This window comes from Anser anser (genome assembly GCF_964211835.1).
Source record: "Anser anser genome assembly, chromosome: 5".
NCBI lineage: Eukaryota > Metazoa > Chordata > Aves > Anseriformes > Anatidae > Anser > Anser anser.
Genome location: NC_139725.1, coordinates 60224907 through 60252690, shown reverse-complemented (window position 1 = coordinate 60252690; position 27784 = coordinate 60224907). Strand labels below are relative to the sequence as shown.

Below are 27784 nucleotides of genomic sequence, written 5' to 3'. Positions count from 1 at the left end.
TGTGGAGCTTAAATTACATCAGGCAGTGAGTGAATTTCTTCAGTTTTATGGCATTAAATCGCATTCAGGCAGAAATCTTTTATTTATTTTGATTAGCATTGACTGTATTTCAGTCTTTGATCTCGTGTAGGTAACTGCTGAAGCAACAGAACCTTTGTTCTGTATCCCATGTGCACTTCATCTTTTGGGCAATAATGAAAATCAAGCAAGCAAATATACAGGTCTTCAGTTTAAATATTAATATTTATTGGTTTAATGGGTGGGTAACATGTGGGATTTGTTCTCTTCTCCAGGGAGGTGCCTTATGGAGGCGTCAACTCTGTTAGAGGCTAACTAACTCCTCTGGAGTTTATTGCCCTTGTCCTTCCATCATTAGGTGGCTTGCTGAGTTTCATTTCAATTTGGCAGTGAGCTGGGAGTGTCAGCTTTCTTTGATGTATAGATCCCTCAGAGGTTAAATCAATAGTGTTTTAAGCGTATCACTTTCTTTCAGTGAGACCATTGCTGGGGGAATTCTTGCAGGTTTTCAGCTTTCATATTTTGCATTGAAAATGTAATGTTAAGGAACAAAATCACATAACAAAAATCCCAAAGCAACTATTGCGTAGCTGATTTTAATTACCTGGTATTGATATGTGAGCTAAAAAAAATGTTTGATTGTCCTGGAGCTGGGTTTGTAAGAGATTTTTCTGAATACAGCCTGGGCCTTGTCCCATTCTCTGGCGGTCCGTGGAACAGGTGGAGACCTTTCCATGGGCTGGTTTTGTATTCATCTCTTGCGACCTGTTGATTTTCTGAAGTCTTTGTGTGGGGCAGGAAGGGAAGTTAGGCTTTACCTGTTTGTGAGCATGTGTGATGACCATTCAGCGGGCCATGTGAGGGCTACACTTGGACCCCCTGATGGCAGTGGTTTCCATACTACTGCTGGGGCATGCGTGCTTGTGTTCTGGGACTCATGATCCGTGGGGTTTCCCAAGAGTGGCTCCTTGCTAGGGAACATGCCTCCATCTCCTCTCTCACAGCATCCTGCGCTTGGTCCACCTCCTCTTCCTAAGGGGGCTTTGGGGCTCCATTGAAAGTGTGTAAGGGGTGAGGTATGGTAGGGAATGAGAGGGGCTTTGAGAGTTATGCTGGCCAAGAGGCATGAGACAGTGTCTTCAAGGCTTGCACGTCCTTGAGCATCCACTCTGAGCACTGTTGTTTTAGACCACGTGATGTGTTTGGCCAGATAAGGATGTCATCCCTCAACTGTCTCTCACACCCTAGCTTGATTTGGCAGCGGACTAATAGAAGCTGCCCCTTTTTGGGTTTTACTGTGTTGGTCATGCCTGCCATAGTTTCTGACTTGTTTGGGGTTTTCTTTGGAGCACGTAGTAATTTTGCCAACCTAGAGGACTTAAAGTAATCATAGTGTTCTTCTAGAAGTAGTAGCAAAGATTTTTTTTTTTTTTAATGAGAACAAAAGAACAACAGTGCTGAGGCTGAGCAAAAGTTCATCTTACCATATGTCCTGTCTGCAAAACTACAACTCTTAAGCTTTGCAAGGAAACAAGCCGCCAGCTGTGAGATTGCTTTACCTGCTTTGTTACTAGAACTTACAACTGCTATTGACTGGAATCTTCCTTTGTCTGTAAGCGTAACAAATACCTCATCTCTCCCAGTTTGATTAATACAGCTTTTACCTCCAGTACTGTAGAGAAGTGCCTGGGGCTGGGGTGACATTCTGAGCTGGGATTCATCTTCTTCAATGAGTAGACATCTGCACTGCAAGCGGCCCATCTGACATCTTGTCTGGACTCCCTTCAAAGTTGATGGAGAGAAATGGCTTTTCTTAAGAGGTGATTTATTTCATGCCGTGACAGCTATCCAAAATCAGTCAGATGCACTGAAACTTAGAAGTTTCCGTTTCTTCATTGGTTAGAAATGAGTTCAGGCAACTAACTTAGTTTGTCTGCTTAAATTTTGTCTGCTTGAATTCCAGCTCTGGGATCCCAAGTTTGTATTCTCTGTTTTCTAAGCAATGTTTTGGTTCAAAGGATGCTAACACCTGGCAGTAGGGTAGGCACTCTCCCTCCTCACTATTGGCACAAAACTTACTGGCTATGGATTCTTGCTCTGAAACAGTTGCCCTTTACTTTTCTGGTTCTACAGACACCTGGTCTTTCCCGTGAATACTTGCGTAGGTCAGCTGGGCTCCTGAAAGCCCCTTTGAGATTGCTGTGAGAATTAAGTGTCCAAATACTTTAAGAAGCTTTGGAAAATCTCAGCCATGGCAAGTTTTAGTGTTTGGCACCAAACAGTGTGCTTTTCTTACCAAAGAAGTCAGAGAAGACAAAGATCCAGCTCACTTCTCAAACCTTTTGCTTCCCTCAGAAACTCTGAAATACTGGATTGCCTCTAGCCCCAGGATGGTGGGTGGGTGGGTGGGCTGCCTGGGCTGGCAGTGTCTGCAGGAGGGCCCTGGGTAGCTGGAGCTCGGGACGAAGCTGCCTGCCAAAAGACCAGTGGCATCAGTGCTTTGCTGTGCAACACTCTTGATCCTTCTGTAGGAGCATTTTTTTCTGGCAAATCTCTTCCATCCAAAAATCTCCAGCCAGTTCTGGCAGATAGTGAGAGATCCCACACACTAATGAATTGTGCATGGACTGAGTTGTGCATGCTGAGCTCTCTGGAGAACATTCTGCATGCTCATTGCATTAAATAGGGTGAATGTGCAGAGGGAAAACATCTTACACGTCTGCCAAGATGAGTAATTGAGCTTTACATCCTTCAGTGAATTTCTCTTGTCTTTCTGATCTCAATTTAGCTCTTTCTTCAAGCACCTTGTGTTTCCCCATCTCCAGTGCCCAGGGTTATTGAATAGCCACCTGCAGGCCAGAGATGGGTTTCCCACCACCCACACAACATGAGCTGGTATCTGCAGCTTTGTCAAGTACTTATGGGTGGTGGTGTGAGGGGGAAGTGATAAGGTCCGTTTAATTGAATGTATCACTAGCTGATAATTTAGCAATATTTTAGATAAACATTAGCATGCCTGTGAAAAATCAGTGACTCATTCTGTATTAAAGGCCTGACTTGAAGGCTAAGGAAAGATTAGAGCACCCAAAGGACAGGGCAAGTAGGAGAAATGAGTAGTCTCTGCTCTCAGCGACTTGTGGGAAGACAAAATAGGGTGCTGTTTTGAGTTGGTTTTTTTTTCTCTCTCCATTAGTGAGGCCTATTGCAAGCGAAACCTTGAAAAATTAGGAGGTTTTCCTCAGCTATGAGTGAGAATAGGAACTTTAGAATAAAGTTTCAACTCAGTCATGCCTTCAGTACTCTTTGGAGCATGGGATGCTGTGGTGCTTTGTTCTTGCTGCTTTCTGCAGCAAACCAAAAAAATTCTGTCCTCCCTGCCACCTTTGATAAGGTGGGCAAGCTTTTTTTGTGTCTCGATATGAGCCCTGGTATTTGGACACCACAGTGTTTTTTATTGGTCTCTTGTTTCCACATGGTGCCAACATCATTACAATTCTTAGTCTTTAGTTTTATTTCATCCAGTTTTACAGTACTTACTGTGCTTGAAAGAGGAAAGTACTCCTCCTTATGTTTTACTCTCCTTGAATGGATCTCTTATACCTCCAGGACCTTTATTCAAGCTATGCTTAGAAGTAGCCAGGAGAAGCTAGATGTCTTGTGTTGGGCACTTCTTTCAGCAGAAATCGATTATATGACTCAGTTACAATCCTGAGATGGATTATCTTAGTAGTTATATACAGGCATGATATCTTCAGATTTTCAGCTTGCTGACATTAACTGTATTGCAGTGAAGAAGCCAATTGAATTAGCTGTCTAGTGAGGCTTCTGAGAGCTGGGAAAGTATCTGTGCTTCCTGTTGTTTGGCATGTGCATGGAGGTAAAAACTGGCTGGCGGCTCAAGGAAATATTTAGAAGTGATCTTTAATATTAGATTGGTTTTTAATGGTGGTGAATAGAAATACCATTCTTCTGTCAAACGGGTTTATAGATGGAGGATGCTTCTGGAAGTTCAATACACTTTCTTTTTCTAGTCTGGCTCTTCCTGGGGGGACTCAAGTTGCTGGTGATAATTTTGCTCTAAAAGTCAGGTGAAAACTATCACTGGAGGCTCTTAAGATGCTGGCTGTGAGGATGGAGCCAACTTAAGACTTTCTTGTCTCTCTCTTGTGTTGCTTGTTCCCATTCCCTTAGTTGTGCCAATGTGGTCTTTTGGAGTTATGCTGTGTTACAGAAATGGTCCAGGTAAAAATATCTTTCTAGAAAAGGAAAGACAAAGTTATTTTTAATCTGACTTAACCTCCAGCATTGTTTTTGTACAAAATGTGCATATTACTTAGAAATTAGCCACTGAGGAAATAAAAAGCCACAAGAATCTTCACAAAGTGGGCAGTTTGCATGGAAGAGGACACTTTGCCTTAAGTCTTGAACCTGAAGGATTGAAAGCTGCAGATGTGATCTGTATTGGAGCAAGCACAGGGAGAGCACTGCTGTAAATATGAATGTAGAGGGTTACAGGCAAGAGGTGGGTTATGCTACCCTTAGAGCTTGTTTAAAATTTTCCATTAAAAGGTTTTTGACAGCAAATGAATTTTTATTAAAAGAAGGTTATTCTACAGAATGCTGTCCCTCCCCCTTTATTATTCTAATAAAATGAGGAAGGAAAAAAAAAAAAAAACAAAGACCACCACACATTCAACTTCTTGCCCAGAGATTGTGATCTGGCACTTGCAGAAATATCAGTGAGTTATAAGCAGAGTCAGGGCATAAGAGGCTGTAGGTTGTATTTTGTGTGTATCTGAAGAGTCCAGTCCATGTAAGAATCTTGAGTCAGAGGGTTATGAAGGATCCAAAATGCACTTCCCATGAGACACAGAGGGAAAGAGCTGGACTGCAGTTTCCTAGACAAAAGCTGTCAGGCTTTTGTTTAATTATTCTTACCTGGGGTCTAGTTTTCCAAGGTAGAGCTGTCAGTTCTCTGTTACAGCTGAAGAAGCAGGAAATGTGTTGACCCAACCATAGCGCAGGACTCACCTGCATGCCCAAAGGCTGTCTCCACATCAGCTCTGAGGGTATCTGAGCCCCCATCTCTTTTTTCATTGTTGTTGTTGGTTTTTTGTGTTTGTTTGTTTAAGCTCTGTTTGCTTCATGTTTCTTTCCAGTCGTACTTATGCTCAGGGCTAAAACTAGTAAATATGAATATAAGCCAATAGCTGGGGTACATGTTCCCATGTGAGGAAATGGGCTCCTGCTCTGAATATCTGTGACACTGGCAGCATTCACGTGCTACTTGCTCGCCGTGGGGAGAGCAAAGTGTGTAGGGTGTGCCCAGAGCAGCAGAGAGCTGCAGCCAATGCCTCGGAGGTGGTTGTGCTTCTCTGCTGCTGGGCGTGGGCAAAAGAACAAAAGCGCATAATTTTAGGTTGCGTTTATGGTGACAAAAGACTGCTCAGATGTTTGGCCTGATGTAATTTCCAACTCAGGTTGACCTGCAGCCACATACAGCTGAGAGAGACGTGATGGAAAGGGGCTGTTTATTTCCTGGCTGGATTAGCAAAATGCTGCTCAGCACTATCGATGTGCCCATCCCAAGGTAATGTATTAGTGTCCATTGAATGAATGATTGCTGAGAATGCCTTCGTCCCTCTGCAAGGCTCAGCTGACAGCAGTCAGGCTTACATCCTCTGAATCTTCCCTTCATTCATTTGCTCCCTCTCTCCAAGACCAGCTCTCCTTGACAAGGGAAGACCGGAACATTCCTGTCCGTCCCAAATCAGTTTGTACTGATGGGATCTGGAAAAGAGTTTCTGTAGTGCAAACGATGCAAAGTGTGTGCTCATTAGTAACGTTCCCTTTTTTCCCCCTAAATGTGTTGCTTGGAAAGATGCTGGGATATGAATGGTGAAAGCACTTCTACTTTGCATGGGAGGACTGTGCATGCAGTAAGCAAGCACTTGAATATTTCATGAAGGGTTCATCTCCTAATGACGGGAGTGTTTCCAAACCTGAGGCTATCATGGGGTGCCAGTGCAGATGAGAGCTAGCAGAATTATAACCCTCCCCACCGCCTCTCCCTTCTACCGCCCCCCTGCTCACTGCCAAACAGGGAATCATCAGAAATGAAGGCAGAAGTCTCACAAAAACTGATGTGGGAGGCAGAAATAAAGCTGCTTCAGGAACTGAGCTCACACACCTTTGTGTCTGCTGTGAGCTCTCTCCAGTGGGCTGTGGTTAAACAGTAATGGACCGATGCCAACCTCACATCTTCCATGGATGTGCCATATAACAGTCTTTCATTGGCATTCAGATCAGGATTTCACATTTAACCAAATATGTGATTTTGTATGTGATTCTGCTGTTCCCGTATCTGTTAGGAGACAGTCATTATGGAGCTCAGTTGATAACGCGCTTAGAAGTGTTATAGAGCCTGATATTTGCATCTCTGTGTGTGGGATGAATGATCCATGCCCTTGTGTTGAGAAGTGCTACTGGCTGCATGCTGTGGCTGTCTGACGTCTGCCCTGGCTGTGCCAGCCCACAGAGAGATGGTTCAGATCCTTCAAGTAGAGAGATGTGATTAGGTCATAATTTTCTGGTATTGGATTTTTTTCTTCAATATTGGGGTGACTTGGGTTTTACCTATTGATTTGTACTCCTTTCCTGGTTACCAGTTTTAAAGGTTTGGAGATGGAGACTGTGAGAAGGTTCCTTTCTGCTTTTTGTTGCTCCTCACTACTTGGAAACCATCCCAGGTCCTTCCTGGTGGCTGTTTGTGAACTCTTCTCTATCAGCCTGGGTATGCTTCCTCTTCCTCTTCTTTTTGCAGCTGGAGGCATCTAATTTCACCTCTTTCCTCCAGCAGCATTGTGGTACTGGAAGAGTAGTGATGAATGCTGCTCTTGCTATGTGCAGGGAACTCTTCTGGTGACCAGAAAGAGAATAAACTAACTGCTCCAGGGAAAGAGCTGTTTGGCATGACATGGATGTTCTTCAGAATCACAAAGCAGAGAGAGATGTAATGCTTAATTTGATAGTCTCTCAAATGGACTTCTTGCAATTTTCAAGCAGTGCAAGCATTTCAGGATGGGGGGGAGCCAATGACTTGTTTGCCTAAATTAAGGTATCAAAGAGCTCATCTAGCTCTTGTATGTTCACCTGGATCCAGGAGGTGTGAGGAAAAAGCTGGAAGTCCAACCCAGAGGTCTATTTTGTGTGTTTATAGAGTAGCAGCCCATGGATCTTGTTTTGTGACTCAACGTTCTGTTTTATTCTAGACAAATCCCCAAGTCTCTGCACCTCTTCTTTTCAGTCACATAAGATGTAATACTTTTGAGATAAAAGATGCACCAGGAAAAAAACACCTCTCTACATGCTAGGTCACCCTGAAATCCATCCCAATCCTGCATGAGAAAGCTGTGTGAGCTTTACTCTTGTAAGACATGAAGTTTAAAAAAACTAGGTGCTAGGCTTGGAAAACGTGTGGGGGGCAAAGTTACAGCAGGTGTTAGGGGCCACTTTTTATTTGGTGGGTGAGGCAGCACTTTCCCCTTAGGAACCCAATATTGACTCGCCTGAATGTGGATGTACACCTTGGGGTTTCCCAAATGCCACAACTTTTGTCAAGTTTATATCATAAGAAGTATAATTTGCAAGCTAGTGCACAGCTGTCTGCTGGAGCAGTAACTTTGAGATGCTTTTGAAATATTTTGTGGGACAGACAGGCTGAGTCATCAGTTGATGTATCAAGAAAACTTGTGCAAAGCATATGTGTGTTCTCTTGCTAAACATGCTGCAAATTATAGAAAATGCTTTAGTCTGCAAGTATAAACTTCCTATGTGTTGCTTTACTGCATAGTCAGGGGGGAAAAAAGCTCATTACCAGACTTGGGTAAGCACCAAACAACAGCACAGCTCACTCTTTACTATGACGTGGAGCAAAAAGACAATTCCTTCCTCAAAATCTCTGTGAACTGAGCTGAGACACTGAATGGGTACAGAGAAACAGGGTTGTAAGTGCTTGCTACAGTCTTCTGTGACCCTGTCTAGGTGATGGAGCATGGAGAAAGAGCGATTCGTTGGCACACACAGAGCTTCAGTGGTGTGGGAAGGAGCATGGTGGAGGACTTAAGGTTTGGTGAGACACAGAAGAAGAGCTGGTGACCTCGTTCTAAACTTATTCCTTTAGCTCCTGAAATGGATATGATGATCCTTTTCTCTTGCCCATCTTTTACCTGCATTTATTTTAAATGTTTAATGTCAAAAAGACCTCATATATTAATTTCCACTTAGCATAATGGAGCATGCATCACGCTTGCATTTCTCATTGGTGCTGAAGATTCCAGGAGTGTATTGCTTGTGGAGCCTTTTTTTATTGTATGATTCTATATCATTATAGAAAAAAATCAATGAACTAATAATTCAGACTTTAAAAGAAATGTAGGCTAGTACCTTAATCTTATATCAATTTGCTTTTATTTCATAATAGCATAAAAATTTATCTGCCAAGAGCATTATTAGCTAGTTCAGTTTTTGGCCATCTAGATATAATATTTAAGAAAGAGTGCAATGCAATTATTTATTTCACATTCAGCATGAAACAAGCTTTATTAAGGGAGAGGACCTGAAGACACTGTGTTTGTATTAAATGAGGGAAAAAAAGGCCCTAGCTACAAAAGAAATCTGCTTCTAAAGTTCTCTTGCCACTGTGGAAATCTAAAGAACATGTACTATTGGTATGCATTTTTGCTCAGGAATGTTATAAATATTTGAGCAAGATCAAACAGAACAGCAAAGGAGCACTGTTTTAGATGTGGAGCTTTTTAGAAAAAGAAAACAGATCCATATCCAGCGAATATGGACTGGCGTCAAGCAAAGCTCAGTGCTGGTGGTATTTAGTCTGGGATGTTCTGTTAAGCTGCATTACAAAAACATGCTTTTGAATACATAAATCCATTAGGTGAATACAGAAATCCATTAGGTAATTTCTTACTTATAGATGCCCTCCCATATCCTGTCTTCTGGTCTGGGGAGGCATGGGCATCCATGAGAGATGGAAGCTAGAGGACAGGGCTTCTCATAAGCAATGCAGTCCTCATCCAAGGCTGTTCAGTCCAGTGATCTGACAGGAAAACTTTTGAGAGCTGAGCACGGTAGTGTGGAGGAGAGGCGATAGTTTGCTAAGTGAATTTTACTGTCTGGATCTAACTGACAGGAAATACCTGAAATAACAAGACATTTCTTCTTTTTTTTTTTTTTTTTTCCTGGTTAGGCTTTGTCTTAGCAGAGTAATTATCAGCCACTGAGAGAGGGAGGCTGCTTAATTGAAAAGCCAGGAGGCTATCGCAGAGAAAGCAAAGCAGTGCTTCATGCTGACACAGGAACAGTGAGCATCTCAGGGTCCTCCTAGCTCACGTTAACAGACTGGCCCTACAAAGCAAGCGCCCTGCATCCCGTCAAAACTTGGACGTGAGTCAACAGGAATATCTGTGGGGACTCTGCCGCATGCACGGCCATGTCAGTACATCAAACCTAAGCTGGAATAATGTTGTAGCAGAGCACCCTCCAGGAACTGGCACCTTCCAGTGAACGTTTTGGCTGTGTCTTGGTGTTTGTGCTGCAATTAGTTGGGTATGGCTGCAGTGTCACAGCAGGCCCTGCCAGTGATGATACTTACAGCCAGGCTGCCTGCCCCTCTCTGTCCTGGCAGTTTCTGTGATCTTTTGTTGCTTTGTCAAGACAAATTTTCTGCCTTTCCCTGCTCCTGCCTGCCTGTTTCAGCTTTGCAAACTTCACGTTAAAGCTATGACATTTTCTTTCACTGACTTATGGCCAGAGTAGCAATTAATCCACTGGGAGATAGGAGCAATGCTATTTTTTATTCAGGCTGCTGATGGAATAGCGCAGAGCAGATTATGAGCCTAGATGGACCTCTGATACCATTCTTTGACAGAAGGCACCACCCAGCTGCTTGCGTACATCAGAGGAGCTCACTGTGGTTTGCAAAGATTACTAACACATAGCAAGATCAGTGCTTAGGACGATGTGTGGAAAGGTATTCGGGCACTTCATTTCTGCTGATTGCTTGTAGGGGGGGAACCTTTAAAACCCAGCCCTAAATTCCCCATCAGGGCTCAAGGCCATGGCTGTGATGGCTAACTTTTGGATGTCCTGTTGCCTAGCAACATCAGCAGCTGAGGCAGGTATCTGAGCTCTTATTCCCATTTGCTCCATACCCAATTTAGGAAAAGAATCAGAAAATTAACAGTGAAGGCCAAGAAAAGAACAGAAGAATGGCTGTGCTGGACCAAAGGCACATCATGCTGCCTCTGGCAGCAAGTGCTCAGGAGAAACGGCCCCTGTGTGCTGGCTGGCCCTTAGCCATCAGTGATGTCTTCATCTTTAACAGCCCAGGATGGATTTCCCTCCCATGAAACTGTCTAGTGGCTTTTTGAACTCCGTGCATCCTTCTGATGTCTGCAGCTCCAGGGGCAGGGCATTATGCAGCTTAATTTTAAGCTGTGTTGAGACCTGCTTCTGTCTGTTTGCCTCCGAGCCTAATGCCGGTGAGGTCCCTTTGATGCCCTTTGGCTCTTGGATTGAGAGTGGTGGTGAGCAGTGCTTGCCTTCTGTGCTCCTTGTGCTTGGGCAGACTGCGTGGTCTGAAGCAAAGCACATTGCCCTCCTTAGTGCTTCCTGCCACTTCACTGCTCTTGGGAAGGCTGGGGCTTTACTCTGGGTTGCAAAGAACCACCAGTCTCTGTTCAGAAGTCAAAAAGTCAAATGTGGCATGAAGGTCAGTAAGAACAAAAGCACTCTTCTTCTGGATGTGTGGATGTGTTGATAGAAGCAGTCCTACCTTTTCAAATAGGTCAGGGTTTGGAACGAGTGTCCAGGAGGTGCTCACCTTTGCTTTCTTTACATCTCCTGCGAAAGAGAAGTTTAGACTTGGTTCTTCAAAGTACCATGAAGGGAAATGGAGCTAAAGGTCTTTTTTTTTGATTAGATTTCTTACTGGCTTCTAGTGAAATTGTCCCCATCTGTGCAGAAGAATTACATTTCAATTGGCCAAGTCCTACATTAGCCTGTGGTCTCAGAGAGAAGTCTGGGCACCAGCATTTTATTTTGCATAGGTTACTATCCTGCACACCTTGGCCTCTTCTGGGTGGCATCAGAATGGAGAAAATGTCAGAGGTTCACAGCAGACAGACAAACAATTGTCTCTTCATTTAGGCTATGATTTAACAGTGGAGAAGCTCTGGACTTTAGGACTGCAAGACTGACCCAGCTGGCCATCGGCTGGTCAAACCACAGATAGTGATGATTGTATTTGTTTTCCAGAAGCTGAACTTTCACCTGTGTTGATCTTTAAATACACCGATGGTTCAAATAGATGTGCAGTGACTTTTTTCAGTGTTGATGAATTTCTGGTGTCTATAAAATATCACAGATAAAGAGCCACAATAGTAAGGAAAGGAAGGAATTGACTTCCAGTGGACAGCTAGCTGGCTCCCTCCCCATCCCCTGTGGCTATACCTTAAAGCCTGCTGTCTTATGGGGATTGCTTTGGTGGCTAACAATGTAAAAAGCAAGTGAAATGTTTCATATGTTAGGAAATATTCCTGATATTCCCTAAACTCAGAGGTCTCTGTCAATTCTCTAGTGTCTAATAATAAGGCGGTACTGTTTTGGGGTCTTTCTTCTATATTCAGCCAGGTCATGATTGAAACTGTAGGAATCTCAGTGTCTTTTGAGACCTCTTAATCCAGTGACAAGTTGGCCAAGGTGTTCAAAGCTTTTTTGAGAGTTACGTATGTATTCATGCTGCCAGGTGGCATCTGCTGTGTAAGTTTAGTTCTGATTGGAAATGAAGGCAAAAATGGCAGTGGAGGCTGAGAAAAGGATTGAATGATAAGGCTTGAATTTGAAATATGAAAATCAAAATCACTGCTGGAGTGCAGAAGACGTTGCTGTCAAAAGCATATGCTTTGGGACCATGTCAAGAGGAAAAAATGGCACTTTTTGTGAATCCCTGCCTTGTGTTAACTAATCCAGTCTCATAGATGAATTGAACTCCTTTACAGGCTGTGCTTTGGGAATGACAAAAACTCTGAGATTGGAGAAGGAATGGCACATGATCCTGGTCTGTTCACAGGCAGAGAGTTCAGGTGTGCCCCCCTCCACTGCATGCCATCTGGCATACTTACTGATATTTGCTAATTTACTAATATTTACTAATAACCTTCAGTGCTATGCTGTCGGTGTCACACTGTTGGAAAAGTGCAGGATTAGAAAAATCAGCTGTGCAGTTGCCTGGTTCTGCGCTTCTTTATTACAACCAATATGCTACGGAGTCTATAAGTAATAGGAAGCTTCCTGTTAGCTTCAAAAGGCAGAGGATTGCATTTAGTGATTAATATAATACTCTACACACAGATCCCTTCCGGGAGCTGGGGGTGGTGTGTGGGGGAGAGATGTATTAATTCACCTGTTATCTTGCCTGAGCATGGGAGGATCTGAGCTTAAATTCGGTTTTCAAAATCTAAGTATATTCTTTTTCCCAAAAATCTGCTCAGCATCTGACCTGAGCTTCCAACCATAGCTTAGGGCTGGAATTGTGTAACATTCTGGGGACTTCTCTGTATGGTTCATGTAATAACACAGCCACTGCACACGTAAAGCTTCCTCCTGGAATCTGCCAGACAAAAATGCCATGCTTTTTGTAGTAACTTCCTGTGGCATGAACGATGGTTTGTGTATTTGAAAAGTAGTTTTAGAAGGCTGCTGTCTCCAGCTCAGCTTCGGGGTGCTGGGATCAGAGTTGTTTTTAAAATTTATGGTCCACTTTGACTTCACTACACTTCTGGAATGGCCTTTCTGGCATCACTCTATATGGGAATGACAGAAATTAAACATCCTTTTGTTTCCCCCCACAGATTTCAAATGCTTTAGAACTACTGACTGCAGCACAGCCCGAACAGCAGGCATTTCTTCTGCATGTTGCTCTTACGCAAGGCTTAGATTAAAGGCACAAAGAGAAGAGAGCAGCTCGCACAGGTACAACGAGCAGAAGCTTACCCATGCTTCTCTGCTAGGGTGGCAGGCAGTTTTGTGTTTCTAACTGGTTCCTGGTAGCAGCCCCGATAGTACCACCAGGGAAATATGTATATTTCATTAAATGTAATAAGTCTCATTGTCTGTGGTGTGGTCCAGCTCAGAATCTCCTGAGAAAATCAATACTGGTGGTACTAAAGACATGGCAGGTGTGATGTGGAGGAGCTCCTGGAGCAGGCCAGGGCCCTGGCAGGGGGAGCATAGGTGGATTCAAGGGAGGGGAAGAGAACAATTTCTGGAGCACCCAAGAGACCTGACAGGCCAGAGACCTAACTCTTGGGTTTTCTGGATCCGCTGGATTCCCCTGTGCTAGCTCTGAGTCATGTGGATTCATGGTCTGGCGCTGCAGGCCTTGAATCCACATGGCTTTTGGCAATTGCGTGTGACTACCATCACCTGGGGCTGTGTGATCTGGGATATCACTCAGAGCTGTCTGCATGGCTTGAGAAGCGAGGAAGGGTGATGTTACTGGCAGAAGTACACAAAGGATGGGACCTCCAGATGAACAGAGACAGCAGAGAGATTTCTCCTGTGAGATGACCCAGTCCTGTCATCCCCTGTGTGCTGGAGTCCTGTCTTCTCTTTGTGCATATTGTTTGCCCAAGCTGGCAGACAAGACCACAGCTCTGTTCGCTGTGATGTGCTTGTTCAGTAGTTTTCTTCAGCCACCTGAAAAGCCCTTCAGCAAACCTTGGGGATATGTGCTGCTGTCTGAAGGGGCTGGGCTGCCCTATTTCTGTAAGCCCTACATAGAAAGTGGGTTGCTGAAGGACGTTTCTTGCTCTCAGTTATCTATGCAAGACTGATCCCGAAAAGGATGGTTTTGTTGAGACTCTAGTATTTCTGGGGGAAGGGGTACATATTCATGTGTGGGGAGTAAAAAAAAGAAACATTAGCACGTTCTGATGGAGTCACATCCCCATTTAACGTAATGACAGACACCCACTGACTTCACAGGGGTCAAGATTTCAGTACCCTGTGTGCGGGGGATCTGTCAGTAATGTTATCCTTGTTATAGCAATAGCTGAACTCCTGTTAACATAACAAGCTACGGGGATCTGCCAGTTAGCAGCTCTGTCACTTGTTCTCCCTAATTTGGATGTTTGCATTTGATTGCTATCTTGGTTAGCTCCAAACTCTTCATGTTCCTGGAACGTACACGGAATCATTTTACTGCTAAAGCATGAAGGAAGAGTTTTCTCAGGCTGGTCAGCTGAACTCTAATGTCCTTGTCTTGGGTCTCATCTCATAGGAAGATGACCTTGTGTCTGCTGCCTTAACTCTCCCCCAAGATCCTACATGCACAGAGCCACTTCTGAGTCTACTTTTGCACTGCAATGCTTCCTAGGCTTGGCTTTGGTTTAGAGGTAAACCTCCTGGTCTCTAGTCTATTAAAGAGAAGTAAAGACAGGCAGAGGAATTAATAGCGTGACCGTTGGGGAAGAGTGATCAGGATGGCAATGACAGTGTAACACTGACCTCATTCTTGATGAGTCAAAACTGTAGAGTTGGAAAGACCCACTGGACAACTAACCTTGGTCAAACCATTCTCTGCAAATGTCTGTCCAACCTCTTCAGGCAAACCCTCTAGTGGGGAAGTTGTCACCCGTACACAAGTACTCTATTAATGTGAAGCTCTTCAGAGCTTGGCTGGGTTCAGTCCTTCTGGGACCCTCTTTGTGCTTGGTCCCATACTGACAAAAAGCATCTCTCAGGGTTTGCAGTAGGAACTAATTATACTTCAAATAACTACGTAGTAAAGTGTGCTTGAAGCATTGCATACGCTGTAGAAGTGTTAATTCCTTCAGCAGTGGCTCTCAGGCTAACTGCTGTCTGCATCTGTGTTTGACGGTTTAGTGTTAGCACTGGAAACAATAAAATCTCGTATGTTTGTGTTCTCAGATACCTGATTCTTGAATTTCCTTTCCAATCTATTTGCAATATGACAGCTGATTCCCTGGGACAATTTGCATCTGTCTTCTATTTTTCTCACTTGTTGGCCCATGTCTTGGTAAATTTCCAGGTGAAGCAATGCATCATTTTGAGTCACAAAGGACACAAAGCTTTTTTTTTTTTTTCTTTCCCCTGCTTATAGGGGATCTCTTGACTAAATATTTCTGGCACCACAAGCTTGAAGAGGACTGGATCTTTTCATTACCTGCACTTCTCCAACTTCTGACATTAGTAAAATTCTCCTCATTGTACAACTTCAGAGAATTGCCAATAAAAAGGTAGTGATCTGAGCATGAAATAGCATTTTGGAAACTTGTGTTTTTCTTCAGTTAAAAATATACATATTAGTTGTTTATGTTGCAAATGCTGTTCTGCTCTACAAATCTTTTTAAACCTGGAAAAATTGGAAGCTTTTCAGATGGTGCTTTTGGGATCTTGTACAGGTTATGTTTTTGTCTCCTATTTTCTTACTTCTGCATTTTCCATAACGCTATTTTAATTGACTTTGTATGCATGGCAATACCCCATTGCCATCTCCAGCTTTGCCAAACGTGTTATGCAAACGTTGCAAAGGTTTCTCACCTTCTGTTGAAGTTTTAGGTCTATTGGCTGCAGAACATGCAGACATGACTAGATATAAGAAACTGGGAATGAATTTAATTGAAACATGACCTGTCTAAGCCCAGGGGGCTGATTTTAGACTCTCTGCTCTAAAATCCAAAACAGACATAGGCGCCTTATTTCCAGAGAGCAATCCAGATATTTTTACACTCTGGAGATGCTTTCATGGTATTGTTGTCTGTGTGTGTGTAATTTTGGGGTTTCTTTTTTGTTTGTCTGGTTTTCTTTCTGCTTATCCTTTGTGTTGTTTCCATGAGTACAAATTATAAATACTGGGGAAAATCACATAGCAGTATTTCAGGCAGAATAGAATTGAAATTTGGGAGCATCTAGATTTTTCTCCTATCAAGAGGAAATCAAAGGCTGAGCTTATAGTTGTAGCTTCAGGTTGACATGGGGTAATGCATGAAGAAGGGATTGTTTCTAAAAATTTCAGAAGGCTAGCCTTACCCACTGGAGGCTGAGAAATCTAATTTAAAACTGGCAAAACGTTTGATTGAGTTGTAAGTATTTGTTATAACTTACAGGGGAGAAATAGGAAGTTAGCCATGGATTACTGACTTTAACCCCAAATCTTTACAGTCTAAAGCAAAGCAGAGGCCTAGTATTGGTATGACATAGAATACATGGGAAAAAGACGTTACCCTTGACATGGTTAATGTCTGTTAATATATGTCTGAGTTACTAATTAGGGAATAGAAGAAAAGAGACTGTGAAGTGATAGGTCTAGAATGCAGATTAAATTTTACAATGGACAAGTGGTTTTTAAACTGTAGTCCATTTTAATAGGTAGAGGAACTTGGTAATGTACACATAATTGTGAAATGTTTTTATTGTAGAATATTGCCATAATTCATCAAATATAATGCAATGTTACTGTGATGCTAACTAGTGCACTTATCTTTACCAATTAACTACTCAATATTTGTCAGATTATATGCATAATACATAGTTAATAAGAATACACAAAAATGAAAAAGGGCTTTTGGGACTGTTTGTAAGGATGATGTGGCATCTTGCCTGCTACTAATCTTGTTTCTAACACACTGTGGATTAGGTTGGACCTAGTTTAAACAAAATTCTTGTGGTGGTGATTAGCTCAGTCTGTTTGGTTTTATGTTAACACACTTCTCTATTACAGCTTTGGTCCCTTCTAACAGTCAAAGGGTTATCAGTCTGAGAAATAAGCTAATAAACTGAAGAAATAATTAGAAGTTACTAATCAGATAGATGACAGGATCATGTCCTTTGATACTAAGGATGCCAAAGAGCTTGTCTATTTCTTTCAGTTAGATTGTTTAGTCTAATAATAAACAAAACAAAACCCTGTGAGCCTTGTTCTTTCATCCATAGACAGTCTTTGCTATAGCAACACTTGTGTCATGATATAAAACCTGATAAAGGTACTGAGGGGATACTAAACACCAAGCCCAACAGAATAATGGTGGGTTATTAAAAATTATATATATAAACCATATATATTTTTTTTTCTGGGTTGTGACGACTCCCTTCAAAAACAAAGCCATTGAAGGTCGTCATTCTTAGGACCTAGGTCTGGTATTAGATGGCAAGGAAGAGAATATAGAGTGATTGAGTAAACGTGAGCTGCTAGAATAATAGCAGAAAGATATTTGCATTTGTACTGGATGTGGGTATGCCAAGGTAATATGGAGACATCAGTTGGAGTGTGCCATAGGAAACTTCAGAGGCAGCACCACCAGCAAAGGAGATGATGGGAAGATTCCTGGTCTTTTTTGTTAATGAGAGATTAAAGTGCAAACTGGGTGGGAAAGTTCTAAACAATACCAAAGAAGTAATGCCTTTTTTTTTTTCCCTTTGTAAATGGAGGCACTATATTGACCTTTGAAATGGGATGTTGGACACTTGCTTGTATTCAGCTTGCAAGTCCTTGCCAGCAATGCAATTGCCAGAAGAAGGGCTACTGTGGAAGAAGCATTCCTCAATGGAGGAATGAGGCACTGTTGCTTTTTGGATGTCTGCTGAATGAGAGGTGACATGGTGCTGAGAGTTATTTGCTTTGATAGTGGACTATAAGCCAGACCAAGGTGGTGGGGTGGAAGGAACCACAAGCAACCACCACCATCCCCCCTCCAAAACTGTGGGACATGAGTCCAAAAACGTCACTTGTTGAAGTGGAGGATAGAACAGTAACACCAAGTTATCTAATCCACAGAGTGATCCTGGTCATTAGGTGCAGTTCAGAGGATGGGAGTGGAAGGCAGCCATTAAGAAAGAAACATAAGAATGTTTAATCCTTCACAGCTGCCATTAAAATATAAGGAGCTATGTTCCATGTGAATTCAGGAAGCTTCAAGTGCTGGTAGATGTAAAGTCATATGATGATAGATATTTGCTTACCAAACTGTGCCCACTTACAGTCTTTAAGTTGTGCTCTGCTCTCTGTGTAGTGGGAAATTCCTCATTATAGAACTGCTTTTCAAAACCTTCCATCGTTGAAGTAATTTCCTACTCGCTTCTGAAGTGTTCTATAATGGCTGTAAAGATGAGAAAATAGTAAGAAAAAAATCCTTACTTTCTTAAAATAACTCAAGACTTTGAGTTCAGTATTGTGATTCCTGCTCTGTGGCTTTATTTTTCTAATCCTGTTACTGACTGGGTATAATGTCCTCACTGTAGGCCTCATCTGTGTAGATTCAAGAAGCAATTTGGCTCAAGACTCAGTCTTTTGTTTTACAAGAAGTTCCGTTATTGGATTTCATAAGGTTCACGGTCTACTTATAAAGTATGGGAAATGGAATTTCTAACTGTTTTGATCGCTACTGCTCTATGGAAAATGATTGTATGTCAATGGATCTCATCACTTCATCACAATGTCTCTTTCCATACCAGGTTTTCAAATAATAGTGAAGATAATACCAGATATTTCAGATATCTTCAGATACCTGAAGATACCAGGTTTTCAAATAATAATGAAGATCCTAAAATACAACAGCAGGTTCAGAGCAACGTATCTTCTCTTTCGGGGATGGTGACCTCTAGGCTTCATTAAGAGTTGATGAAGACAGACAGGATCCTCTGAGGCTAAATAACACCTGAATTAAGTTTCTAGACTGAATCTTGCTCTCTAGGAGAAACTGCTCCTTTTTACTGACTACAGAGGAATCTTGGAAGACTTGTCTCCCTTTGTTAACATGATCCTTTGAATAACTGCTGAAGATGTTATAACCTTTTTCTCCTAATGAGTTGCATTAGTGTAATTTAAATCTCATTAAGTTAATTGTACTCTGTTAGACTTCACACCTCTGAAAATGTTTGGAAAACATGAGGGATGTTTAATGCAGTAATGTGCTATACAAAGTTCTCAGTTAACATTTGGGTAAATTTTCCTCACAGTTATGCTTATACCTGGAATAGTTAAGGTAACTGAAGGGATATTCCACATAAAGTATCAGTAATTATTATGAAGCAATTGTCTTTTTGTATTGAATATATCAGTATACTTCCTAAAGATCTAATGCTTTAAGTGATGGATCTATAAGAGCATTTGATCTTTCCATACCCTGAATTAAAATATATGTTTGAATTTTGCCATCTGTAACTGCCATTTAAAATAGACAACAAAGTACCCCCATTTCTGGGATCCCTCCCAGGTGCATTGGGATAAATGCTGTTGCCTTCCTGCAAAGGAGTGCCCACCATATCCTCTTAAGATTGCATTTCTTTGAGAGGTCTTCCAAAATGGAGGCAAACCAACCCCCTGCCCAACCTTGGAAAAATCTTGGCTACTGTTTGAGGCTATAAGACAGAAATAGCAGCATCTGCTCTCCTGTGTTAGAAAGATCACTGACACATTTGTGTTACTGCAAAAACTTCTCAAAGTTTTGCTTCCCCAAAGAAACATCAAGTTCCAGCCTTGCGTGAATGTCTGCTTGCAAAGATAAGCTTTGATTGCTGCAGGTGCTTAGACCAGGTGTAGGACCTATTTATGATGCTGGGGAAGGAAGGCTCACAAAATTGTGGGGCCTTTTGGAGACTCTTGCCAGCAACATGTTGTTTTGGCAAGGCAAATCCAACCAGGTATGCTGTGCTTGGGATGGGGGTGAAAGCAGTCTCTTGAAAACCTACAAGAAATAGGATCCGTAGGACAAGAATTTGTTTCTTGGCCCTTTCAGAAGGTGTTGTTCTGAAATGGGGAAGTACTGGAATGGTGGTAGGCACAGAGTCTACCCAGTCAGTGAGTAGGAGTCCTCCTTCGCCACCTTTGATTTCTAATACTTGTCTGTGGCCTGGTCCATGGGCACCACCACACAAAGTAACACAGTCTAGACTTGGCAGTGGGTAGAGTTCAGGCTAAGGAGAGGCAAGAATAAGAATGTGCCTTTAGATCCTGATTATAAACAGGGATTCTTCATTTTTTTTTCTGCCTAAGTTATCACTTTTCCACATTCCAGCTCTCCCACATTGCCATTAAAACCTCCATGAGCATTCATGGGGATCTCAAATATTAATAAAAGAATGTGTATCTTCCTTTCTTTCCTCCATGAACTGTAGTTGCTTGCCTTCCCAGAATTGATTCTTGGTCAACTTCACAAATCTTCCTTGGGCCTGTACCCTACAGGGTTGGTGAAGTCTGTGGTGGATGGAAGTGATGAGTTATGGTGAAAGCTCTCTTATGCAAGAGATAACTGTGAGAAGCCTGTACTAAGTAGTAAAACTTGTGATGAAAATAAGTAAGGGATGGAAAAGGAGAGGAGAAAGGTTGCAGCAACAACAGCTGTGCAGGTGTTAAATATACTGATTATAATTTTTAACTCCCTGGAGAACGGAGTTGGTAATGGCTTACTGCTGACAAAGTGTTTTAGAAGGACAATTGAAGCATTGCATGTTTGGGTATGCAGTAATGTTACTTGTTTCTTTTCAAAGTTGCTTTCAAAGGAAAGCTGCTGTCAGTCATAATGCAGCCAACACTGTTTTCATCTTTAATGTTCCCTCTATTCCAACAGCAAGGATTTGTTGTTGTTCTTCTTTACAATAAGATGTTTCTTGAATTATGCTGGGAGGAAAAGGAGAAAATAAGCTATCAATAGTGTTAGTCAGGTTACTTGGTGTAGTACCAGAAAGCATCAAGAATGAACTCCAACAAAGGAAAAAGCAATGAGGGGGATAACCATCAGTAGAACCCTCCAACTGGAGGGCAAGAAAGTCTGGGGAGAAATAACCTAAAAAAAACACCATAAAAAGAGAGGAGAAATATCAAAGCAGTCCCAAGCTGGGAAAATTGCAGACATATAGCAAACAGGAAATTTGCACAGAACATTAAGAACTTGTCGGGAGGTAAGGCAAGTGATGCATTTATTTATTTATTTATTTATTTATTTTTCTCTTGGTGTTTTGTTAAAGACATCTTCAAACAGGAGAAAAATGGCATTGGTCAAAGTGTAAAAAGTGACCAATAAGCAGGCTCATGTTAGCTCAAAAAGTCAGGCACTCATCAGATTTTCATCTTATAGCAGAGATTCAGGGGAGAACAGACTACAAAAGAACATTTTTTGTGATCTCTGAGAAAATGCTGAAGGAAAAGAAAAAACATTGAAATGTTTCTTATGATTCAGTCTGCCATATCTTTGAGGAGCTGTAACATTCCCCCAAGGAGGTAGAACTTGGTATGTGGATCTTCCTGTTGTCTTTTAACTCCCTGGTATCTATCGAACAACTGAGCCTTTTGTCTCTTTGCCGTCCTTCTAACCTTACAACTCATAGGTTCTTGGCTGCAGGAGGACTTCAGTTTTTAACCTGCATGCTGTTGTACAGAAGACAGAAATCAGAACGGGTATGCGAGCCACTAAGTTCAGAAGGCTTCAGCCTCAATTTTGATTTCCCTTATGCTCTCTTCTGCAATCCCAGAACATAGACCTATGTCCAAGAGGGTGGCAGTTTGAGACATGTCCTGTTGACTTTTGGTTGTCACTTATTCAGCATACTGAAGTGTGAATTCTTGCGCAACGTTTAACAAAGTAGTGTGATTTTTACTCTTTGAACAAAATGTCTAGTTTTCACATGCTGCAGACCTTGATATAATGTCTGTGTCCTTTTGGGTTCTGGCCTCAAAACGCTAGGACTCTGCAATGTTTGAGTTCAGCTAGGATGTTTAAGGCTTTTGAAATTGTGACTAGGATTCACACTGAAAAAAATCCTCTGCATTTTTTCTCCCAGAGTTCTAAAGATAAATGTATCTCTTAGAAAAGATACCCGATCTTGACTGAAATATTTCAAAGAAATAGAGGGTAGCACCTGGCACACTTCCTCGTGGGCTATGATTTAACATGCCTCACACTTTGCTCTTTTCTCTTTTCCTGAATATATTCTAACATCAGCTTCCAGTCTCTGACTCTTGTTATGCTGCTTTGTTCCAGTCCTGAACTAAACTGTATCTGAAATCTTGCCCCCAGTTATGTTGCGACAGGTAAGAAGTGCCAGTCTTCTAAAGCAGACACTACGTAATGTGGTAAAATACAATGAGCAGCCATTTATTAAAAAGAGATGTACGTGTGCATCCCACTGTCTGATTTGAACATCCAGATGATAAAAGGAAGCAGCACAATGAGGATGCCATTTCATTCATCCATTCCTGTACTTCAATAATCTGAGAACTTGAAAGGCATAAATATGCAATGAAATCTTTATTTTTTTTAGTTCTTTTTATATCACAATGCATGATAAGAAAAGAGACTTTAGACGAGGTATTTTAATATTGGCCCTTTTTCAATTGTTGACAACTGAAAAACATACAGCAACAATAAGCTATACAACCTGACCATGAGGCAGCTTCTAAATAATTACTAGGCACAAGCTTGTCAATGCTTTAATAAAGCGTTATTAAAGGTAGGGGAATAAAATCAAAAAAGAGCTGTTTATCAGCTTGCTTTTTTATCTGGAACAAGTTGGAGCAGACTGGTAAGAGGCTTTCACAGAATGTGAGAAAATGCTACAGCTAATTCATTGGGTGGATTGACCTTTGGTACTATTGTTTCAGCAGTGTTTTGCAAATTTTTTCCTTCTTCAGTGTGTCTCCTTTACCCAATCACAAAGGCAAAATGGGGGAGGCTTGCATAAAAAATGACTGAAAGTTGGTTTCTGTTGGGACTTAAACCTGAAAACTTTGAAATAACAGCTTTTTGCAAATGTAACTCCCCACATATAGCCCCCTCTCCCCCCCAAAAAAAAAATAAAAAATATGGGCTAGTCCTTTGACTACAAGAGCCCAAGTCAAATGTATATGGAAACAAAGAAAGCTCACTTGAAAGGCCAGGAAGTATTGGGGCAAAATTCAGTGGTGTTTTTGAAACAACATCTCTTATCCTGCAAAGAAAAAACTTCTTATTCAGGTTTAGAAATCCAAAGCACATTTAATATATCTGAATACATAAATCAAGCAATACAAAGTTGAAGTAAAGTAGAAAGTAGACAGCATCTCTTGTATGAGGAGAATTTGAGAGGTGAGACTACTTAGTCTGGAGAAGAGAAGGCTCAAAAGGAACTTATCAATGTATATGAATACTTTATAGGGTGGTGTGTAGAAGATGGAGCTACCCTCTTCTCATTGGTGTCCTGTGAAAGGACAAAAGGCAGAAATGGGCAGAAAATTCAATTTAAACAAGTGAAAATACTTTGTCATTTTGTTTTACCATGAAAGTGGTCAAAGAGTGAGACAGGTTTCTCACGGAGATGTGAAGTCTCCATACTTGGAGCTGCTCAAAACCCAGCAGGCTGCAGCACTGACCAACCTGCTCTCTCTGCCCGTGCTTCGAGCAGGGGTTTGGACTTGGCCATCTCCAGTTGTGCCTTCCAGCCTCAGCCGTTCCACGGACAGAAGTCTTCCCAGCCCAGGCAGGGCCATTCTGCTCTGTGTGACTGGTACCAGCCAGGTGGAGTGGCAGGAGCCAGAGCACGCACAGATAACTTCCACGGTTATGATGTTAAGCCCCATTTTCTGCCAAAGGCTTTTTGTATCTGCTCTTTAACCAGCACACGTGGGCCCCACCTCCAAGCACAGCAGTATGTTCCATCTAGTCCTTTATGAAGGCCTTATCTAAAACCAGCAGAAGTCAATGTGTTACTTCCCACTGAGTTTTGCAGACAGGGCTTCAGTTCCTAATCTAGCTTTGTTCTCTGCTGGTAGCAGAGGTGGATTGTACAGAGGAGGCACTTTCCTGGCTAGTGGCAAAGGATCTGATGTAAACTGCTGTTCTTGGTCTCTCCAAAGGAAGGCCCTGAATCTCCCCAGTACTGGGGCAGCTGGTGGAACTGCTTGGGATGCACATTAATCCCCCTCCAGAATAACTTGTCTGCAAAAGCTACTTCTGTGCTGTCACTGAAAACTCCCCCACTGCATGTGCATGCATGCATGCACACACATTCCTGCCAGCCCATCATCTCTGACTGGCAGCTATTTTTAAAAAGCTGCCTTCTGTTTTGTCTTCTGCTTTCCTCTCTTTGCTCACGTGAATCTCTCACTGATGCCATCTCTCCCTTTCATGGTCAGGGAGCTTCTCCCCCATATAAAACTGCTTTGCTTTTAATTCCACTCCACCATCCTCACCATCACGGGCAGCTCTTTGCCTTTCCATTTCAAAGGACAGACTTCCAGTTTATGTTGTCGCCAGCCAATTTCTTTAATACATAACCTTGCACAACATGCCTTTCCTTTCCAACAGCGATTTGTTTTGCAGCAGCCTTTGTCTTGCAGACACCTGCAAACTCCTTATTGATTTGTCCTGTCGGCTCTCCCTGCTCGGTATCTGTACTGTCAGGGGCTCTGGCTGTTCACTTCCTGCAGCTTTTCTCTTCTTGTGTAAAGGTGCGGGTGGATGCACCCGTGAGGCCTCTATTGTCAGCAAAAATGGTGGGCAGAGAGCAGAGGCAGAGTTCTGTAGTTTTTTTTTTAGGAAATGGCCACCCCCAGTTAAAATACAGTGGACTTCCAGTGGGGCTAGAAGGATAAATAACTTCCTTGCAGTCTCATCCAAATTTATGAATTTAAACAAAGCCCTTTTATCTGTCTCTGCACCCATAGAAAGTGCAAAAGGCTCCACTACAGTGCTTTCTGTGGCTTTATAAATACTTTTCCTTTCCTTTCCCTGCTTTCTTGTTGCAGCTGAATGAATACAGTCCAGGGCAGTGAGTGCCCCCACATCCCAGTAGACTTGGCATTAAAAAGAAAACAAAGAAGAAAAAGGGTTTGATGTAAAATGACCATTTGCTTCAAAAGAGCATTGATTGAATAATAGATCAAGCTCCACTTTGGTGCGGTGTTTTTAATGAAAGATGGGCCTTTTCCTGCATGCTTCTGCACAGTATTAACTCGAGAGACTGAAATGTATCGAGTATTCTCTCTAATTTAATAAAACAGTGGTTAATTCTCCTCTGGCTGCTTCTCATTGCACTCATTGGCCTCTAAAAATACAAAGGTGAGATTTAAATCGAGCTCAGCCTTCTAAAGCTTTGATCAGCAGGCTAGATTGGTTTTATGTAGCATAAACTAATAGGCATTGGGGTTCAGATTCCCAGCTAGAGTGAAACAAAAGGCTCCTGTGGTGCCTGGAGCAAGGCTGGCTTGCTCTGGTGGAGAGCTGATCCCTCTGCACAGCGGTAGGATTAATTCAGTCCCGCTGAATTATAACACCCAGAATGGCTCATGCTGTCTAGGGGGTTTGCCACTGGTTTAAAATAGAGAATTTGGGATTGTACATCTTGACCCCAGTCTCATGTCACCACAGAAGTACCCTTCTCCAGTCCCCCTTGGAGTTCAGTGCTGTTCCTCCTGTCAATCTGCACAGTACTGCTTTTTCTTTATCTCCTGCTTCCTGTCCTGTGCAGAATTCTTCCTTCCACCCTCTGCATGAGTCTTGCTGAAATGCCCGTGTGTGCTTCTCATCGCCATCTCCTCTGTCTGGCACTGCAGTCACACAAAAAAAAAAAAGCCAAGTTTACTTCTTCTCCCAGTTGCTGTCTATGGAAATCTTGCCATTTACATGAATGGCCATAAAACCAGGGCATAATTATTACCATAAGCAGAAATTGCAGCATTGCTTTAGCCCAAATTCTCATCACTTGCTGTTATCATGAGCAGTAAGCTGGCTTTGATAAATTCCTTTCTCAACATTATTTTATTATAATTATTTGCTGTTCTGCTTTGAATCTCCAAATTATCTCATACAGTTATATTTACATATGCAATAAAAACTGGGTACATGATCTATTGTCTTGCCAACAGAAGAATAAATAATTTATGAAAGATTATTCCTGAATTTTGGCACAGCTGTAAAAAAAAAAAAAAAAAAAAAAAAACCTCTGCAGATGGTGGGTTCTTAAAAGGTGTAAGTATGAAACAAGCTTGAAGCACAACTCAACACATGCACTGCTATAGAAGTTTTGTCTGAAGGCTAATTCTAAAGCCACATTCAGATTAGAAATGAGATTATAAAAGATTTTTCATTTTAAACCATGTACTAACAAAATGTCTGTAAAAAGAACATAGGCTTTGAATTTGAGCATTTGTAGTTTAGTCTTTAAACCTGTCTAAATGAAATAGTGAATAGCGGTACATCAATCACATTTTATGATTATGATAGCAACATGGCAAAAATGTAATGTACCAAATAAGTGTTAAAATTGATGGCTGTACCCTTTATAGGTTATAAAGAATAAAGGCTTTTGAGGTGTATGTATTTTGCAGTATTGTTGGAAAATTACTTTCATATTTTGGATACAAATACAACAAAATCAGATGTAGAATTATTGCCATCCATTTTTATTTCTAAGCATATATACAATTGCTGATTGACAAGGACTACCAATCACATCTACAGTAGAAATCCACATAAAGGAATATTTCAGCAAATGTGTCTTGGAGCTTGCTCCTGTAGTTTTTACAATCCTTGTAATTAATTTTCTATATTTACTGATAAACCAGATCTTTTGGTTAAGAACAAGAAAGTAGTTAACTGTCTGAAAGTCTCATGTGGAAGTTTTTAGGTAGAAGATCACGCAATGAATTTGACTTGCCTTTCGTTTTGTAATTGACCCATGAACCTCCGCATCACCTTCTAGATTTGGTGACAAATCAGTACGCTATGTACTGAACAGTAAATAATTCATGAGCAGCCTTCACCCTGACAGAAGTTGAGAAAGACTGTTGTAGAACTGTAAAAGAAAAAGTGATTTGTGAAATAGAAATGGGTCAAAATAAACAAATTACAAATTTCTTCTGAATGACTCACCCAGCTTTAAGACTTACAGTGGAGTACAGTCTGAAGCAAAGAATCAGGACAATAACTGATTTTCCTCCCTCCATCAAGCTGAAGTACAAACTATCCAAAGTACTGCTAGGTCAGAAGTGGTATAACTTTCTCTCTCTCCTAAATTTGTCCAGCTTCTCTTCAGCCTCCCCACATCTAGTGGTTTTCAGGTTAGCAACACCTTTTGCTATTTCTTCATGTTCTCAGTTTTCCATACCCAAGCAGAATTGGACTTGCACCCTGGGAGCCTTGGGTGAAAAACTGTGGTTAACCCAGAAAGCTCTGTTGAAAGAGGTAACGCATCTCCTCGCTGAGTTAGTGCTCCAGGAACGGGATCCCTGTGGTCAGTCTGTTCCTGAAGATGTCACAGGCCAAAGGAGGTGGCAAACCTATAACCGTAAAAATTGTGTTGCTCTACATGCCTCTAGATGTTGTCTCAGGCAGACTGAAGGTGACCCAGTCTGGGTAACAGATCCTGATGCAACCAGTCACACCTCACCTTGGCAGCTGGCAGGACCTTATTCATCTCTGCTCAGAGATCACGGAGCTGAGTTTGTGGTATTCCTACCTGCATTAGGAAGCCCAGCTATGAAGCCTGACTTATTAGTGCTGTTGTAGTGCTTTGCTACAGTCTTTAGACTGCTTCCAGCCCAGAGCTGCATTGTAGCCCGATGGCTCAGTGGGTGAGCAAATCTTGCCTATGACAGACCGTTCTTTGCTGTCCCAGTATGCCTTCAATTTCCTCTTTACATTTATTCTGAGTCTTCAGTTTGATGTAAAACTCCTCACTCTGTTAAATTCGTACA

At 41.9% G+C, this 27784-nt stretch overlaps 1 long non-coding RNA gene across 2 annotated transcripts in view; it reads left to right on the top strand.

Annotated features, from left to right (window-relative positions):
* Positions 1 to 27397, top strand: part of LOC310900749 — a 113156-nt gene extending 85759 nt beyond the window's left edge. The window contains exon 3 of one of the 2 annotated variants that reach the window (XR_014585360.1): positions 18571 to 27397. This is a non-coding gene — a long non-coding RNA (uncharacterized lncRNA). The remainder of the gene's footprint in view (positions 1 to 18570) is intronic. The other variant, XR_014585361.1, reaches the window with a different exon arrangement.
* Positions 27398 to 27784: the final 387 nt, after the last annotated feature.